Here is a 19,400-nt window from a genome sequence, read left to right as displayed (position 1 = left end):
AAACCCACGCAGACACGGGGAGAACAGGCAAACTCCACACAGAAAGGACCCTGGTCGCCCGGCCAGGAATCGAACCCAGGCCATTCTAGCTGTGAGGCGACAGCGCTACGCACTGTGCCACCGTGCCGCCCTGTATACAGTCTTATTTTACAATAAAAACAAGTTTTTGTCATTTGACAAAATCATCTGACATCAAAGTAAACAGAAAAAAGTCAGAAATGTAGATGCAAACCTGTCAGTGCAGAAATGTAAATGTTCTTTATTACCTATCTTAGGTTAGCTTTATGCAGTGAAAACTTCCATGCAACTAGTAGCGTGTTGTGAGTTGCATGCAACACAATTTGCACAACTTAGCACTGAAAACAAAGCAATTAAAGCACAATGAAAGTTGCATGCAGCACATTCAGGCACTCCACTGATTTGCCAGATTAGCAGCTCATAGTCCCTGAAGTGTTAGGTACATTTTTGCAGCATGTTTATCGTCTTTGCATTGTTTTTCACTTTCATTGCCGTCCTTTTCTTTCTGTGTCTATAGATGTGTCTTCTCTTTCTGTCCAGGGTTCTTTACTATACACTTGACTTTTTATCTGCTCTGTAAACGTTAAGCCTTTGAAAATGAATGTTTAAGTAGCCATTACAGTTGTACTTGATATCTCGCTCATCCTGTCCTAGATGTGCTGCGGGTTCATCGAGGAGCATCTCAGTCTCTTTTCTACAGTAATTTTCCTCAAATGGATCCTTGAGCTCTGGGAGCATCAAGATAGGAGAGAATGAATCTACTCAAATCACAAAGAAGGATAAGCGATGGTGCAAGCAGCGGTTTAAACAGCTGTTAGCATTAGCTGGCTAATTAATATAACTGTGTCAGAAACGTTAGCTTTGAGAATCGCACATTTGCTGCCGTTGCTCAGGAAACTGACAAAATGAGCCACTGACCTTGAGTCAGTCAGGATGATCTCTTTTCAGCCAATAAACCATTTGTTTTTTTTTTGCCCATTAATTCAGTAAAATCAATTGTTTGAGATGAAGATGGCATGATAGTATTTACTGTTAAGCTTTATCACCTGTCTGTACACTCTCAGAAATAAAGGTACTAAACTGTCTCTGGGTCAGTTCCCCTCTTGTCACTGGGGTGGAACCCTCAAGGGTCCATCTCAGTACCTTTAGTCAGGGAACATAACTGAACCATAATCCACTGAAATGATATGTTCTAAGCTGTACTGACTCCACACACCCCGTCTCGTCTCCAGGCTTTTATTTTACTGTTCTGTTTAAAACATTCGGTTATGAAAAGGTACAAATACGAACTTTTCACCTGGAAAAACGTATTTAAGGTTCACAATCAGACCTTAAAACCACTGTTGGAGCTTTGAGGAACATTTACACTGTTTGTACCTTGATGGACGAAAAATGTACCTGAACAGAACCTTTATTACTAAGAGTGTAAAGCACTTTGAGTTGCTATCGATATGAAAGTGATCTATAAATGAAGATTTTATTATTATCATCATCATTATCATCTTAAAACAGTTGGGAGAGCAGAGAATTCCTTCTGCAACTTCCTCCAGCTCATTCCAGAGGACCTCAAGCCTCTCCTAGGCCAACTTGGAGATATAATCCCTCCAGCAGGTCCTAGGATGACCTTCGGGTCTCGCAGGCCCTGCCTGGTAAACCTCCACCTGGAGGCGGCCAGGGGGCATCCTGATCAGATGCCTGAACTGTTTAGGTGGTGGGAGATGGCGGGGGGAGGGTCTTTGGTGGCACAGACCCCTGCAGTGGAAAATTGTTATTATTATTATTATTATTATTAGTAGTATTAGTATTAGTATTAGTATTATTATTACATTGATGCAGAATTGCCGTTTTTAATAGCGGTTTCATGAAACTTGTTTCACAAAGTTGCAGGACACTTTACATTAAGCGCAAAAACTAAAGTTGCAGAAAAGTTTCACTGTTTAAAGCCAGGCTTGATATGTATTGAATATGTAATATTAACTGCGTAATTACTGTCAAATTGAACAGTAAAACGATGACAACTCTCTGAAGGTGAATTTGATCTATATTAGATGGAAGCGGATACACATTTAAAGAGCTTTTGACTTCCAAGGTCTGATGTAATACAAACTAAAGCTGAATGCTACGTGCACTCAGCCTCGTCTGGAGAGCTGCTGTACATACAAGCAGACCATTTCATAATGTCTCAGTGAGTTGATTTTGTGTTTCTAAGCTTTCCGTCAACTGTGCAGCGAGTCGACATTGCTTTGCTTGCCTTATTTGAAGGGCTTGTTTTCCCTACAGAAAACTGTCACTCCGTTTTATCCACTTTCTCCACTTGAACTATTTTCTTTTAAAGGTTAAAGTGTATAAAGCCATTTATATCTTGTGTTCGCTGCTGGTGGATCTCAGCCACGAGTAAATACATTAATTCAACAATAAAAGGTAGTAAAAAGGGCAGTTGATGTAATAAAGTGTGTGGATATGTACTGGTGTTTAACTGGTATTATATGTGATTCTATTGTGTTGCCAAGGAAATTCTTTGCCCTCCACCACATAAAGCGTAGTGATAGCACGTTTAAGGTTAAGGCCATTAGGCATTTATTATTTCTCTCTCAAATCCCATAAGAAAATGTGTTGCATCATAACAACAAGGTCATGTGTTCTATAAAGAAAGCTAGTGTGCCTACATTAATAAGGTGAAGCGGACAAAAATGCTAAATTATCGCTAACCTTCTCTGTCTTCTGTGTTTCACATTATATTTTTTTCTACAGGAATATACAGAAATATCACAGAAGGGAAAAACGAGTGCTGTTGTTTACTGTATGCCGATAATTGGAGAAGAAGATGCTGCTTCGCTGTCGTTTAGCAGCTACTCCCTAGGCAGGAAAACAGCAGCCGTGGCAGGGAACAATAAACACTGCTCATGTAAAGATTCACAAACATACGTCCTGAGGGACACACTTTATTTCGAGGGCCTTTTTGTTCAGCTGGTGAGCTGCTAATGTATAAATCTCTGAACGGTTTTGGCCCAGAATGCATCTCTGATATGTTTAAAGAACATAAAGTGAGTAGGTCTCTTAGATCCGTGGACTCAGATCAGCTAGTTGAGCCCAGAGTCCAGACTAAGCGTGCCGAAGCAGCATTTAACTGTTATGCTACACACAGAAGATCCTAGATGAGCCCTAAAATAGCAATTTTTCAACCCAGCTCTGTAAAAAAAATGGCTCGTCAATTTAATCTAAAAATTTATTTCATGGAAATAAACTTTTTAGATTAAATTAATGTTTTTTTCAACCAAAATAAATACTTCGAAATGAATGATTCTTTCAATCAAAGTAAGTTTTTGAGTCGAATAAAACTAGTTCAATCGCTTGTTGCTACATGAAGTAATTTTTTAATGTGCAATCTATTCTTACTGCACTTTCAATTTAATAAGCTAATTTTAATAACACGTCTTTTGTTTTGATTCCCTTTAATGCATTTATCATACTTTATGTACTTTGTACTTTCTTTCAAGTATATCTTTTTAAAGATTTGAATCTTTTCTAGATTTTTTTTTTCCTTAAGCATTTCCTTTTGCTTTTATTTATGTAAAGCACATTGAATTGCCTCTGTGAATGAAATGTGCTATATAAATAAACTTGCCTTGATTTCTACTGACACATCGAGACTATTATATAGCAGGTTTTCCAGTCATACCTGCAGATCCAGGTAAGCAAGGCAGATTTGGTTAAGACTGTAAGTGTAGGCCCCAACATCCAGGGAGCGTCTGTACTGTGTGTATATCTGGAGATTTCTTTTCACTTATACTTCAATACTTTGGACACCAACTGTGGAGAATTTGTGCTTCCATTATGCCATGTTACTGGATAGATCTTTATTACTTTTCACCAATTTGAAATCAATCTTTTCAGTAACGTAAAACCAATTTAGTTGCAGATTAATGCGTACAGCAGGCCTCACAATTCACCAGTGAATTGTGTAGATTGAAAGAGTTTCAGAAGCTGATGGATGATATTAACTTGGCTAGAGTTACTGGAAATCAGTACAATCTTTAAAAATATGATATCTCTCTTAAATAGCTTTAGAATGGTGGGTGCTAAAAGGCTTGTATGAGTAAATTATCATTGCAACCAAGACAGTCAGGAACCACTTTGTTTTTGACATAGATGTAGACCACAATGATTTCTGTGGACTGGACTCCCTATGAAAGGGTTGGAGCTAAACTCTGGACCTCCAGGACCTGGATGGTGCTCCCTTGTCATGGGACCTGTCAATGTTGGATTTTGGATAGCATTAAAAATACAGTTCTAATAATATTAAACTCCAGAACGTCACAAAAATGGAGATCAAATCTGCAAAAGCATCTAAAAAACACAGCTTTCTGATGATTCTGAGTAATTATTGCATACAGTGTGATAAAGATAATTACAACATGTGATTCCAAACTTTTGAATCATAGTGTATCTCCACTATGAGACCCCCATAGGACCCTTTCCAAAGATGGGTAGTGTGGAGAGAGGGCTGATAGACTATGCAACCACACAGGACTACAGTGTTTAAGGGTAAACCTTCAATGTACACCAACAGTGCTGTGCAAAAGTCAGACAGCACCTTCATTTATTTAATCTCCAGTCAAAATAGTCTTTGGTTATGAGTTATTTAATGTATTATATATTAATATTATATTAATGTTTCAGGATCAAGAAAAAAAGCAGAAATATTTTTTTCACACCTCCAAAGTTCAGTCTTAGAAGTTGGTTGATGATTTTCTGAAGTAATCAAAAACATTCAGTGGTGTTGAGGTCTGGACTCTGGGGTGGTCAGTCCATCGTTCAGCTTCTTTGTTTGATGTGTCCGTCTCCTTTTCTCAGTGAGGTTCTTCTTGACAGCTACACATCCTTTCAGACCCACAGCGCTGAGTCGTCTTCTCACAGTGGAAGGATGGACAGAAACACCTGCGGATGTTTTCAGATCGGAAGCAGCTTGATTTTCTCCTCTGTTTATCTGATGGGGGCAGTTTTGGTGTCTACCAGGTCTTCCAGGTGGTTGTTAGGAGTCACATTTTGTCTGTATCATTTGTAAGTTTTGGAAACTCCTGGAATTTATTTTTATTTTTTTTGACTTATAACTTGTACTTTATGGCTGTTTTGCCCAAAAATTAAATAAATGAAGACTTTTGCACAATTCTGAATAGGGCAAGTGTTTCTGATAAAACAGCCAATCAATGTAGCTACAAGAGTGCCTAATAAACAGCCACTCAGTGTAGTCTAAACTTGGCAAACAGAGCCGTTAAGTCTACACCTTTGTTTTTTTTTATAGCAGCCTCTTTTCTGCCCTAATTTCTCCTAAACTTCACAAAAGTGAGCCTTTTTAATTCCAGTGCCAGAAAGTCGCGTCCCTTATTGACTGTCTCGGCATTAAAAATTCAAATAATGTGTCCACTTAGTTGGATGATTGTGGTATGAATAAGGCATGAGATGCTGTCTGACAGGCTAATAAACAACACTGAGGGAGACAGAATATGCATTTCGCCCAAACAAGCAAATCTCATCCAGCCATTTATTCAAAGGTGTTGAGGAGATCTGTGGAGTGGTTTGGCCAAAGACTGCAGTAATAACATCATGTCATGACTGGAATATATGATTGGACATACAGCACCCTGCAGAATTACTGCCGCTCTTTATAGAGTAAGAAAAGCAGACTTTAAAAACATTTGTGTCCTTACCAGCTTTGTGTTCTTCAGCTTGGACTGAAAATATGAGAGAAATCTGAGCTTTCAGTAAAGCTTAAAAAACAAATAATAATAATAGTAATAGGAAGAGGAAGAAGAAGAAATATTTGATTATTGTATGTATCATTCTACTAATTAAGTTCAAAGTCAGAGTTGAAAAGACATTTGGGACTTTTAACTGTTTTGGACTTTAGACTAAAATCCTTTCGCTTTTAGTGACCCTATACCTTAATTATGTTTATTAATTAAAAGTGATGATTGAATAATCCATTTTGTTTCTACCAAAACTTTACCAAACTTTACCAACTGTTTCAGTAGTGACTGTTTCAGTGACATTTTTAGCTCATTTTAAACTCAAAAACTCAGCAAACACAGCTTTGAACAGCTGTTCACACAGAAAATCATCATATTTTACATGAAAACACTAGAAAGTGCTGAACTGCAGAAAATATGATGATTCTTAATGTTCCACACTGATTTTCAGACTTTGGGACATATTTACTTCAAAACAATGGGATCTAACTGCTCACCATGTGGCCATGAGGGACAGGGATGCAGCCTCACCTCCTGCTCTAAAATGCAGGGGCGGGGCTACAATAAGGCTTCACCTACAGACTAAAACTCTTTATGTTTCGGTAGTGACAGGAAAACATGGAACATGTTTTTTGAATAAAGATTTTTATTTAAAAATTACTTTTTATTTAAAAATTAAACTCATGCTTAATCTTTAAACTTTACTTTGAAGGAAATCAAAAAGATCTTCAAAAAACAGTGAATAAAAAAAATATTATTTTCACAAGTGTAAATTTAGGGGTTAGTGTTTGGGACAGACACCTCCCCATAAAATGTACCCTATATATGATGTTTATTTATACATTTAGCTTATTACTATCTCTGTTAATCACTTAAGATTAAATAGATCAGAACAGAATTCTTGTAAACCTCTAAATCTGAATACAAAAACATTTTTTTTAATAGTGATTTTTTTCTACTGTAGGACAGCAGTTTGAAGTAATTCCATGGAATGGTCCATACACACACAACCTGTTTATAATTCATTAATATTAGACATTAATTTATGTGTATGATTTAGCAGATCATATTTTAAAAATGCAAAACATTATCTTAGCAAGTGAAATCATCTCAAATCTTGCATTGACTTGTTTCAAGACATATTAGTTGCCTTTATTTCATTGTAAAACACCTTAAAACAAGTAAAACAACTAGAAATGAGTTAAATAATGTTCTCAATGATCTATAAAAGAGAAATATTAGATATATTGGCTAGATTTAAGATAATTTCAGTTGCCAAAATGATGTTTTTTGCAGAAAAGAAACTGGATTTGAAGCAATTTTTTGAGACCAGGAACAAAAGCCTTCACAGAAATTAAACAAATTGATGTGTGTTTACATGTCGCTCCACAGCCATGGGAATGTTGCCAAATATAAGACCAAAAGGATCTAATTGGTCAAGTTTATGTTATTTTCCAAACTAATATCTATATAAGAGTTTTTCCTGATTGTGGGACCTTAGCTGAACTGTCATAGTCCCCATGTTGTTCCCAGACAACATATTCGCTTCCTAGCTAGTTAATATAATATTTAATGTAATTACTGCAGCAATGTCTCTGGAAAATAAGACGTGCTAGCTAGTTGCTCTACTACTACTACTACAACTACTCTACTACTACTACAACTAGTTACTACAACTAGTACTACTACTACTAGTACAACTACTACAACTAATACTATTCCTACTACTACTGCTACTACTACAACTAGTGTTGCTACTACTACAACTTCTACTACAACTACTACTACTACTACTGCTACTACTGCAACTAATACAACTACTAAAACTAATACTATTCCTACTACTACTAGTGCTACTATTACTACTACTACCGCTACTACTGCCACTCGTACAACTACTACAACTAATACTATTCCTACTACTACTAGTGCTACTATTCCTACTACTACTGCTACTACTACAACTAGTGTTGCTACTACTACAACTTCTACTACAACTACTACTACTGCTACTACTGCAACTAGTACAACTACTACAACTAATACTATTCCTACTACTACTAGTGCTACTATTACTACTACTACAACAACTAGTTTTACAACAACAACAACAACAACTACTACTACTACTACTACTACTACTAGAAGAAGTAGTAGTAATATTAGTTGTGGTACTACTACTAGTACTACCACAACTAATATTACTATTGCTACTACACAGTGGAAGGATGGATGTGTCTCCTGAAAAATGAACAACTTGTGTCCATTTTTATTGACATAATAAACGGTGCTAATTGTGAAAGAAATAATGCCTAAAAGAAGCAAATTGTTGCTCTTGCACAAAAACCTCTTTTTGCATACTCTGAAAACTCCACTTACCCTTTGAAATTCATGATGACTGCACCAACAGAAATGATCCAAAACGAACTGGAATAAAATGTCATACATTGAAAGTTAAGGAGTTTTTTTTTCCTTCTGATGTTCCTATTCCTACTGTTTTGTTCCAACAGTGACATGATTTATCTGCCAGACAGCGATTTCACTAAATTTCCTTGAAAACATAAAATGTTTAGAAATCAGTTGTTTAATCCTATAATGCTCTTACAACAATCTCATAATGAGAAATACCAGACATTCAACACAGATTCTGCCCACAATTAATATGCTTTCCCTTGCCAGGATCTAATCTTGCAGTATGACCTCTATCCTGAATGTGCTGCAGTCTTGCACTAAACAGCTGACAAGCTTTGCCACCTTTTGTCCTTCACGTGGAAAAGCAGCCCTACATGTGTTTACTCGGCCGCTGAGCGCTCTCCGCCACAAACTCACAGACTCCAATCCATCACGCCAACATTTAGACATCAACAAGTGTAGCTGGCAGGCCGCAGTCAGGAGCGTTCAATAGCGCCTGTCCAACAGTTTGACATTCTCCTTAAAGGACAACGCATTCAATCATTTCATGTAAATAGGAGGGGCCGCCGCTGCTGTATTTCACTTCCTCGCCTCTGCTGGACGTGATGGATGCAGATTCTGTCTTGTGTTTTATCACCTCGCTGTAACTCGCTCCATTTCAGCCAACGACCCGGATTCAACACGGACACTTCTGGGAAGCTCCACCCAGACCACAAATCTATCGGACAAATCTGGCAGCAATGTTCAAGTTCCACCATTTTCACCACTTTCACCTTTTTATACACTAAAACAGAACACATATTTACACACTTACACATGGACACTTACACTGCACTGGAATAAGTGATATTAGCCCATAAACAACCTCAATATACACCCATAAGTGCTAAAATAGGAGATATTAGTCCATAAACGACTGCAATAAATACATTTATGCACCGTAACAGGAGATGTTACTTCATTAACAACCTCAAAAAACAGTCATATATACATTGTATACCTTTGTATACATTGTATTGTAATATCTGGGAGATATCAGACTATAAATGACTTCAAATGGCCCAAACCCTAGGATAGGTGATATTAGTCCTTAAACAACCTCAACAAACACTCATCTATGCTAAATTAAGAAATATTGATCCTTAAACAACCTCACTAATAACAGAATAGGAGATATAAATAAATAAAAATATCATAAAACATGCTATAAACTAATATAACTGCTGTCAGGCCAAAACCTCGTATCTCCAAAATGGAAACTTTACAGGAGAAGGAAAAAACCTACTTTACTTTTAATGTAAGTCAATGGAACCAGACATTTTTCCAATAATTCTGGGCCATTTCTATAAACGACAAAAATAGAGATTAGAGGTTTTGGTCCGACAGCAGTGATAAGCTATATCAGTCCATAAACAACTGCAATGAACACTCCTATATACTATAAGAGATATTAGTCCTTTAAGAACTTCAATCACAAACATATAGGAAATATTAGTCCATAAACAACCTTACTAAACTCAAACACTACAGTAGGAGAATAAACCATAAAGGACTTCTGTAAATGCCCCATAGACTAGAATAGGATATATTTGTAGATAAACAACCTTAACGCACACTCATAAACACTAAAATAGGTGATATTAGTCCATAAACAGATGTGATAAATACTCTCATGCACTGTAAAAGGAGATTTTACTTCATAAAGAACTCCAAAAAGACTTATATATACTAGCATAGGAGAAATTAGTCCATAAGCAACTTTGAGAAACACTCATGTACACTACATTAGGAGATATTAGACCATATGACTTTGGTAAATGCCCCAAACACAAGGATAGAAGATATTAGACTACAAACAACCCCAATAAACACTCATATATGGTTGAATTGGAGATATAAGTCCAGAAACAAGCTCAATAAATGCTTTTATACACTGGAATATGATATATATATATATATATATATATATATATATATATATATATATATATATATATATATATATATATATATATTAGTTCATAAACAGCCTCAATAAACACTCATATATACTAGAATAGGAGATATTAGGCCATAAACACCTTTAAGAGACACCCATGTACACTATATAAAGGAGATATTAGACCATAAATGACTTCAGTAATTGCCCCAAAAACTAGGATAGGAGATATTAGGCCATAAACAACCTCAATAAACACTCATATATGTCCATAAACAAGCTCATAAATGCTTTTATACACTGTAATAGAAGATATTACATCATAACCATTCTCAAAAAGACTTATACTAGGTATACGAGGTATACTAGAATAGGAGATATTAGATAGGAGATATTAGACAATAGATGACTTCAGTAAATGCCACAAACACTAGGATAGGAGATATTAGACCATAAACAACCACAATAAACAGTCATATATGCTTGAATACACTGTAGATATTAATTTATTAACCACCTCATTAAACTCTCTTATAGTTAGCCCTATATGTGTATTTTCAGTAGATAAGAATTGCATCTGTCTCACTCAAAGAGCTAAAAAGCAGCGCTGCTGTAAGGATGGTGCTCTGAAAGCCGCTCTGACAGGGTTAAAGGAATAAGGCACAATTGAGATTGGCCACCAAAGTGAGCCCTTGTGCATCGCTATTCTTTATGTGTGGCAGCATTCACTCCTTAAATAGCTGTGCTGCATGTTTGTTTGTGCTTTGAATGCAGATGTGGGACTCATTTAGCAGAGATAGCCGAAGAGGAGTTGAGTTCACTAAACGCGGCAACTAATTACTCATAAATTCGTTTGCTCAGCACCGTGCAGACGGAGTGGCTTGTGGTTCTTCCTTTTGTTTGATTATTACCTCCCCGCGGCCCAGGGGAGCCGTCGCGGCTCCAGCTCTATTAGCTCCTACAACACTTTAACTCTTAGCAATATGAAGCTCTCAATAGCAACAGAAGAAAACATAGCACGCTCCGTTAGCACAAAACTCCTCCATTCTATTATCCGCCTCCCTTTCTCCAATATGCCGGCCCGCGAGTAAGGAGGCCCCAGTGTAACACTAAGGATAATGATATGACATGAATCAATGCTTTACGGCCCCCTTGGACGCTTAAATCACGGCGCGCTGATCAGCGTCTTTTGCATCATTACTCGTGCTCTGCGGACATCAATAACAGGGCTCTGATTGGTGAGAAATGAGCAAGTTTCAGGAAATTGACTTCGTCTCCCGGAGAGGGCCACCAAATTATAAAACCCAAGGTTGATGTGGAAAAAAAAAAGAGAATAAAGTCTGGCTGATGAGATCCGTTTTTGCGAAATTGTTTAGTTGCCTTGGAAACCTTAAAAAACAGCTGCACAACAAGTTTTCTACTTTTTTTTTATAATGGAAATCACTTCGACTTTCAGTTACTCAAAGTTGCAAGAGTTCAAAAGTCCCCATCAAAAGTTTGGAAAAAAACCAAGCTTTTCAAATCGAGCTCGTTTTCTTTGTCGGTTTGTCATAACTCAACAAAAGCATTGTTAATCATTAAGATATTAAAAGCTATGGTGACATCAGAACTCCAGGCTTTCTAAAGAGTTTCAATGTGTGATTTTAATCAGAGTTTGAAAAAAAAAAAAAACACCTGTCAAATCATTATTTTCAAGTCATGCTGTTCTAAACAATAGACTGTGGTTAACTACATTGCTTTGTGGAAGGACTGTTAATTTAATATTGTTTAATATGAATCCTCCATTTTTGGACAGTGGTAAACTATTTCTTTAAGAACTATACCTTCAATTTAGGCCATAAATATCAAAACCCCAGCTCTGCAATAATGCTAATTTCTGCTAGCGCCCTTATGGAACTTCTAATAGTACACTATATGGCCAATAGTATGTGGACACCATACCATCACACCTACATGAGCTTGTTGGACATCCCCAAAACCATGAGCATTAATATGGAGTTGTATCCTTTTGCAGCTCTACTCTTCTGGGAAGCTTTCCACAAGATTTTGGAGAGTGTCTGTAGGAATTTGTGCCCATTCAGTCAGACGAGCATTTGTGAGGTCAGACACTGATGTTGGACGAGAGGTCCTGGCTCACAATCAACGTTCCAATTTATCCCAGATCAGGGATCTGTGTAATGGGGCTTAATGCAATGCTGTATCATTAACATCACCCTTCACTGGAACTAAAGGGCCCAAACCCTGAAAAACAGCCTCAGCCCATCATCCCTCCTCCACCAGACTGTTGGCACTATGTGTTCTGGTAGGTTCTCCAGGTATCCACCAAACCCAGATTCATCCATCAGACTGCCAGATAGTAAAGCGTGATCCATCACTCCAGAGAACACATTTCCACTGCCCCACGTTTCCACTGAGTCCAGTGGTGGCATACTTTACACCACTCCAGCCGACACTTGGCGTTGCACATAGTGATCTTAGGCTTGTGTGCAGCTGCTCGGCCATGGAGACCCATTTCACGAAGCTCCAGTTTTTGTGCTGATGTTGCTTTCAGAAGCGTGTGGAACTCTGTAGTGAGTGATGCAACAGACGATAGGTGAATTTTATGCACCATAAAGCCGCCCTGCTGTGTGAGCTTGAGTATTCTACTGCTCTACGGCTGAGCTGTTTGTTCTCCTAGAAGTTTCTGTTTCACAATAAGAGCACTCACAGCTGACCTGGGCAGATCTAGCAGGGAAAATTCACAAACTGACTTGGCAAAGGTGGCATCCTATGTCAAGGGCCATGCTTAATATCACTAGCTCTTCAGTATGACCCATTCTACTGCCAATGCATGTTTAAAGAGACTGCATGGCTATGTGCTTGATTTTGTACACCTTTCAGCAATGGGCGTGACTGAAACACCTGATCTCAATTATTATACTTTTGCCCATATAGTGTATTCTAGCTCATATGCACTAGCATAAGAGATATTAGTCCATAAATGCGCTCAATAAACACCCTTTTATGCTGCAGTAGAAGATAATAGCCCATAAACAACCTAAATACATTTTCTGGTATGGTAGAGTTGGAGATATTAGTCCACATGCACACTGATTAACTTAGAACTAAAAGTTAGATTAAAAATAGAAGCTTGTAACAGACATTAATATTTGAGCTTACATCAGTTTTACTTTGACTCTTTCAGTGAGTTCTGCTGCTGCTGTTTTCAGTTCCTAACAACTGACTGAAACCTGCTTAGACTGTGGCTCATGTTCAGTGAATGACGTATCTAGAACTTCCAGAAGGCCTAGAGTGACGTTTTTTCTCGCTACAATTGGTCCCACTATAAAACAAAGCATGATTGGTTGATCCCTCTGTCACATCTTAATTATGTTGGCAGTTAATCTGATGTGTTAGGCCTTCAGTCCGACTCCTGAAGTCCTAACCAATGGGAGGGCTCGCTTAGCTGTATCTACTTTGGTAGCACAGTGAAAACTATCCTGATTGGGTAAATTTCTTTTGAGGGTTTTAAGACTTCCACCCTGTTGTTCCCAGCTAAAAGTTAAGAATGAAATAAAAGTATTGCTACCTTACTTGCAATAAGAAATACAGCAAGTTTGAAAATTCTGGTAAATAAAAAATGAACCAAAAATTACTGTTGTGTACTTTTTTAGTGCCCAGAAGTCATTAGGCCTTCTCTGCAGGCCTATTAGGCTCTGAGGGTTCCCTGCTGTTTATTGGTGTATTTTATCATATTGTATTCCGTCAGCATTTTATTAAGTACAGTAAGTCCACAGTGATTTAACTCTGCTGTACACCACTTAATTAAAACTGCTGGGAAATGAAATATTAGCTGGAAAAAATTCAAAACAAGACAACGCGTCCCCAAACTTTCGAAGGCTGTTGTGTATTTTATGGAACATACCGATACACGCTCTCCGTCAGTGTGACATACCTAATTGGTGCCTTGTTCCTGCGATAATGGAAAGACACGGAGAGTGGACAGATGTCATGTGACCCCCGAGGCTTGCTGTTTGCCCAATTCTCAGCGCTCAGGTGTTAATTTATTCTGCCACACCACTTTTCCCCCTGACTGCACTGTGGCGGACCCCAGGGCGCTCCGCAGGACGAGCTCATTTACTGGTGAGAATAAATAACATTCCCTCTCGCTCCCTGTCCACAACAGCCAACCAGACAATGAAACAGATTTAAAATATTGTCACTGTCATAACAAAACCTCACGCTGCTGACATGGTAACGAATACACAAACTGCAGAATACATTAAATTGCCCCATACACTACATTTCCCTGTATTTTAGCCTTTTTTTGTTTATTTTATGTAACAAAAACACCCATAATTAATCATATTTAAATGACCCCTTAGAGTTGAACAGGCTGGGTTTGTTACTGTGCCTTTAAGCCTGAAATATGTAAATGAGCTCTGTCCTGATTGGCTGTGCCTCATTCAAAAAGCAGTCCGAGCTGAAACACTCCTTATAACTTCACTGTAGTGGGCGGGGCTAAACTGCTGTAGACTGAATGTGAATGTAGCAGTGTTGTTTTCATGACATCTCAAAAACGAATGACTTTTGCAGCTGTTTTCAATCAAAAAGGACTCATAAAGCTGGTTAGCAACCAACGACCCTGTTTCCACCTGGTCAGTTCATCTGTTCAGTATCTGGATTGTATCCTGATGAGATTTTAGCCACATGATTGTACACTTAGTAGTCAAATGCGTCTCCGGTTTGTCAGACTGAATCCGACTGTGTGGGACTGAATACGCAAATCTGCTTGTAACAAAGACAAACAATTACCAACTGTTTATCTATTCAGCCTCTCATCTGCAGTGTGTTTTGTACAGTAGTGTTTGTTCATATTTTGTTTCGTCCAGTTCCCAACCATGTGAGTTTCTTTGTACTGGGAGGAGTTTCTTTGTACTGGGAGGAGATTTGGTTGTGCTGGGAGGTGTTTCTCTTGTGCTGGGAGGAGTTTTGGTTGTACTGGGAGAGTTTCGGTTGTACTGGGAGGTGTTTCAGTTGTGCTGGGAGGAGATTTGGTTGTACTGAGAGGAGTTTTGGTTGTACTGGGGGAGTTTCGGTTGTACTGGGAGGTGTTTCAGTTGTGCTGGGAGGAGTTTTCGTTGTACTGGGAGCAGTTTCCGTTGTACTGGGAAGGGATTTGATTGTACTGAGATGGGTTTCAATTGTGCTGGGAGGAGTTTTTGTTGTACTGGGAGCAGTTTCCGTTGTACTGGGAAGGGATTTGATTGTACTGAGATGGGTTTCAATTGTGCTGAGAAGAGTTTTGGTTGTAATGGGAGGAGTTTCCGTTGTACTGGGAAGGGTTTTGATTGTACTGGGATGGGTTTCAGTTATACTTGGAGGAGTTTTGGTTGTACTGGGAGGAGTTCTAGTTGTACTGGGAGGCGTTTTAGTTGTACAGGGAGGGTTTTAGTTGTACTGGGAGGAGTTTCTGTTGTACAGGGAAGGGTTTTGATTGTACTGGGAGGTGTTTCAGTTGTGGTGGGAGGAGTTTGTTATACTAAGGGAGTTTCAGTTGTACTGGAAGGGGTTTCATTTGTACTGGGAGGAGTTTCGGTTGTACTGGGAGGGCTTTTGGTTGTACTGGAAGGAGTTTCAGTTGTACAGGAAGGAGTTTCAGTTGTACTGGGAGGAGTTTCAAATGTGTCTTGGAGAGACAGAGGCTCAAAAGTCCATCTCCGTCCACCTCCTGAAGTGTTCTGAGCGATTGGTTTGTATCTGTTCTAAAGACTGTGTGTTTACACTTGCATTTTTGTGTGGTTTGGTCTCATCCAGGTACGATCCTGATACTCATGATGCATGAAGCGCTTTTAGAGGTGGACGAACAGCTCTGACTCTAAGTTTCAACCACTCAGAATCACTGTGTAAATCTTTATTTAATTATGAATGAGTGTTCGAAAATCAGTAGAATCTCTGCTTAACCTTAATATACATTAATATAAATAAATTTCATTACAATGATAATTTTAGATCATTTCCATTGATCATAAAATTCCCAGACATTGTAAAAGGCAGTTGCATTTTCAGGTGTTATAAAAATATAAATAAAACTAAAAGACAGGGTGCCAGGTTTGGGTATGATAGTGATGTTATGATTCTCAGAGCACACAAAAGCATATTTGTTGTGGCCGTAACAAAAAAGGAGAGGTTATGGGGACTGAATGCTCTTCAGTGATCATTTTTATATGGATGTGTATTGTCATACAGAAGCTGATTGTGTGGACGGGGAGGAGAATGGGGTCAGGATGTGTTAACCTCGGCTGATTGGTGGTAAAGTAGCAGGTTTGTGGTTGAAGGTGTTCCAGTGGCAGTCAATCATGAGTTGCTGCTGTGCTTGAAGAGGTGACAGTCAGGAGAAGTGTAAAGAACTCGGTGTCCTATTTATTTTTAATGGGTTGAGCGTCGCTGCTGTCGCTGGTATTGCCTCAAGAAAGAGCACACGATGTCACGCCTGTGTCTTTATGTGTTACCAGGATGTGGGGGCATTCATATGTCCCATACACATCATGTACAGTAAATCACCACTGCTGCAATAACACCTCATATCTAGAAAATGGTCATTTTGCAGGAGAAGAAAGACATACAGGAGTCATGTTGGAGCATTTCTATTGGTTCATTCATCAGGAACTTTTGAAACAGGGTAAATGGCAGCTAGTGTTTTCAAATTATGTGTAAAAATTAAAATAATTTAAATGGAGTTACAACAGCGATGACTGCTTATACACCGATCAGGCATAACATAATGACCACCTCCTTGTTTCTACGCTCACTGTCCATTTTATCAGCTCCACTTACTATATAGGGGCACTTTGTAGTTCTACAGTTACAGACTGTAGTCCATCTGTTTCTCTGATACTTTGTTAGCCCCCTTTTACCCTGTTCTTCAGTGGTCAGGACCCCCATGGACCCTCACAGAGCAGGTACTATTTGGGTGGTGGATGATTCTCAGCACTGCAGTAACACTGATGTGGTGGTGGTGTGTTAGTGTGTGTTGTGCTGGTCTGAGTGGATCAGACACAGCAGTGCTGCTGGAGTTTTAAACACTGTGTCCACTCACTGTCCACTTTATTAGACACTCCTACCTTGTCAGTCCACCTTGTAGATGTAAAGTCAGAAACGATGGCTCATCTGCTGCTGCACAGTTTGTGTTGGTCATCCTCTAGTCCTTCATCAGTGGTCACAGGTCGCTGCCCACAGGATGCTGTTGGGTGGATATTTTTGGTTGGTTTACTATTCTCAGAAACAAGGATAATGTTATGCCTGACCGGTGTATGATACCAGTTTGTCCCATATGTTTTAGAGTACTGTGCAAAACTCAAAACTTCATTAGTCTAAAGACCACCCCAGAGTCCAGACCTCAACACCACTGAATGTGTTTGATTACTTCAGAAAATGATCAACCAGCTTCTAAGACTGAACTTTGGAGGTGTGTCCGCAGATTCTTTGAGGAACTGAAAGTGAGTCTCCTGAAAAGAATGGAAGTTGGAATAAAGGTGAAGAAGCGACACACTGAACACTGAAACATTATATTTTGGTGTTACGGTAATTTTCCTTATTATGTTGTCTCTGACTTTTACACAGTGCTGTATATGTTAGTATCTATATGTAATAAACATTTTCTAAGCCTAATCCTTACCAAAAATACTTCCTCAGGTTAAAGGCCCATATCAGGTTTTATTTTTTGATTGCCGTGGTATTTTTTAGTCGTATCCAATTCCACCCACTAGTTAGGACTCTCCCGTTCACACGATACCACCAGCGCTAGGAGGACGAGGGCAAAAAAAGCTTCCTCTGAGTCCCGTGAAGCACCAGCACGTCTTTCTGGACTGCTGCAAACATAACGTCACTGGAGGAGAACGCTAACCATCAGTCTGTCAGCTAACAGACCCTTGCACTGTCTAGCATTGTAATTGGGGAAGAGGGACTGCTACTGTTGCAGCTGAGTTTCAAGTGAGTTGCAGCATGCTTTATATTATAGGTTTCAAACAAGTAAAGTTGCATGAAAGTTTCACCATAAAAGTAAAGCCAACCTAACCTTAAGTATTATTATTTCTGTGTGCCTTTTAGCTTGTAAGCTTTTGAAAGAATGTTTGTATTTGTGAATAACTTTTTTAAAAAGTGTTTAAGATGCAATTCAGCCGCAAAATGATTATAATAATACACTGCAGTCAGTGTGTAGTCTTGTTAAAAGTACAGTTGTGTACTGCATTTAATGTCAGCACAGTAAACAAATATAACAGTAAACATGAACTACAGTACCTACTTGCCAACTCAGTCAGTTACAATCATTTTCGAGTCACTTTTTACAATGTATGCAGGATATTTTTGTCCTGAAAGTGTGCAAAAACCGGCGCGCTCACACGCTCCAGTTTCCTGGGCTCACCTCCCAGCGTTGCGGCCTCTGTTTGGTGTGAAAGAGGAGTCTGCTGTTTTAAAATGCTCGTGTGATGTTGAAGAGAGTGAGCGTCAGGTTCAAAAGCGCCGCTTCACTCCGCTGAGGCCGGACTCTACGCTTTGCTCCGAAAGACGGCATCTTCTGCTGTGGGACCTCATATAAAACACACCACGGAGCCCGCCATGCCATGAAAGACAGATAAAGGCACAGAGAGAAGAGAAAGAAAAGATGAGATATAGCATGACTGTTTAATTCATATCCACTGGAGAAGGAGGCAGAGGACAGCTCCTTTGTTGGGGCTTTAATTATTATTCAGCCTCTCTCTCAACATCTTTCATTCGCGTTAGAGAGATACAGAGCGCGACGCTGTCTGCGCTTTCTAGTGGCTATTGTCCAGAGCGCTGAAACAATCACACAATGAGCCGCGGTGGATGAATCTCGCAGAAACAAATGACCCTATCAGACAGGCTTTCTTTTCAAAGAGCCAGTGTTTGAAATGATGTTTGTTAGGATACAAAACTGCATCGATGTGTCGTGATGCATGTTTATGAAGGTGGTGCTTTGTTTTTGCAATATTATTGTAAATGATTCTAATAATGTTCAACAAAATACACCGATCAGGCATAACATAATGACCACCTCCTTGTTTATATGCTCATTGTCCATTTTATCAGCTCCACTTACTATATAGGTGCACTTTGTAGTTCTACAGTTACAGACTGTAGTCCATCTGTTTCTCTGCATACTTTGTTAGCCCCCTTTTACCCTGTTCTTCCATGGACCCTCACAGAGCAGGTACTATTTGGGTGGTGGGTCATTCTCAGCACTGCAGTAACACTGACGTGGTGGTGGTGTGTTAGTGTGTGTT

This window comes from Colossoma macropomum, unplaced genomic scaffold (genome assembly GCF_904425465.1).
Source record: "Colossoma macropomum unplaced genomic scaffold, Colossoma_macropomum, whole genome shotgun sequence".
NCBI lineage: Eukaryota > Metazoa > Chordata > Actinopteri > Characiformes > Serrasalmidae > Colossoma > Colossoma macropomum.
The sequence above is the reverse complement of the archived record's forward strand: the minus strand, read 5'-3'. Positions refer to the sequence as shown.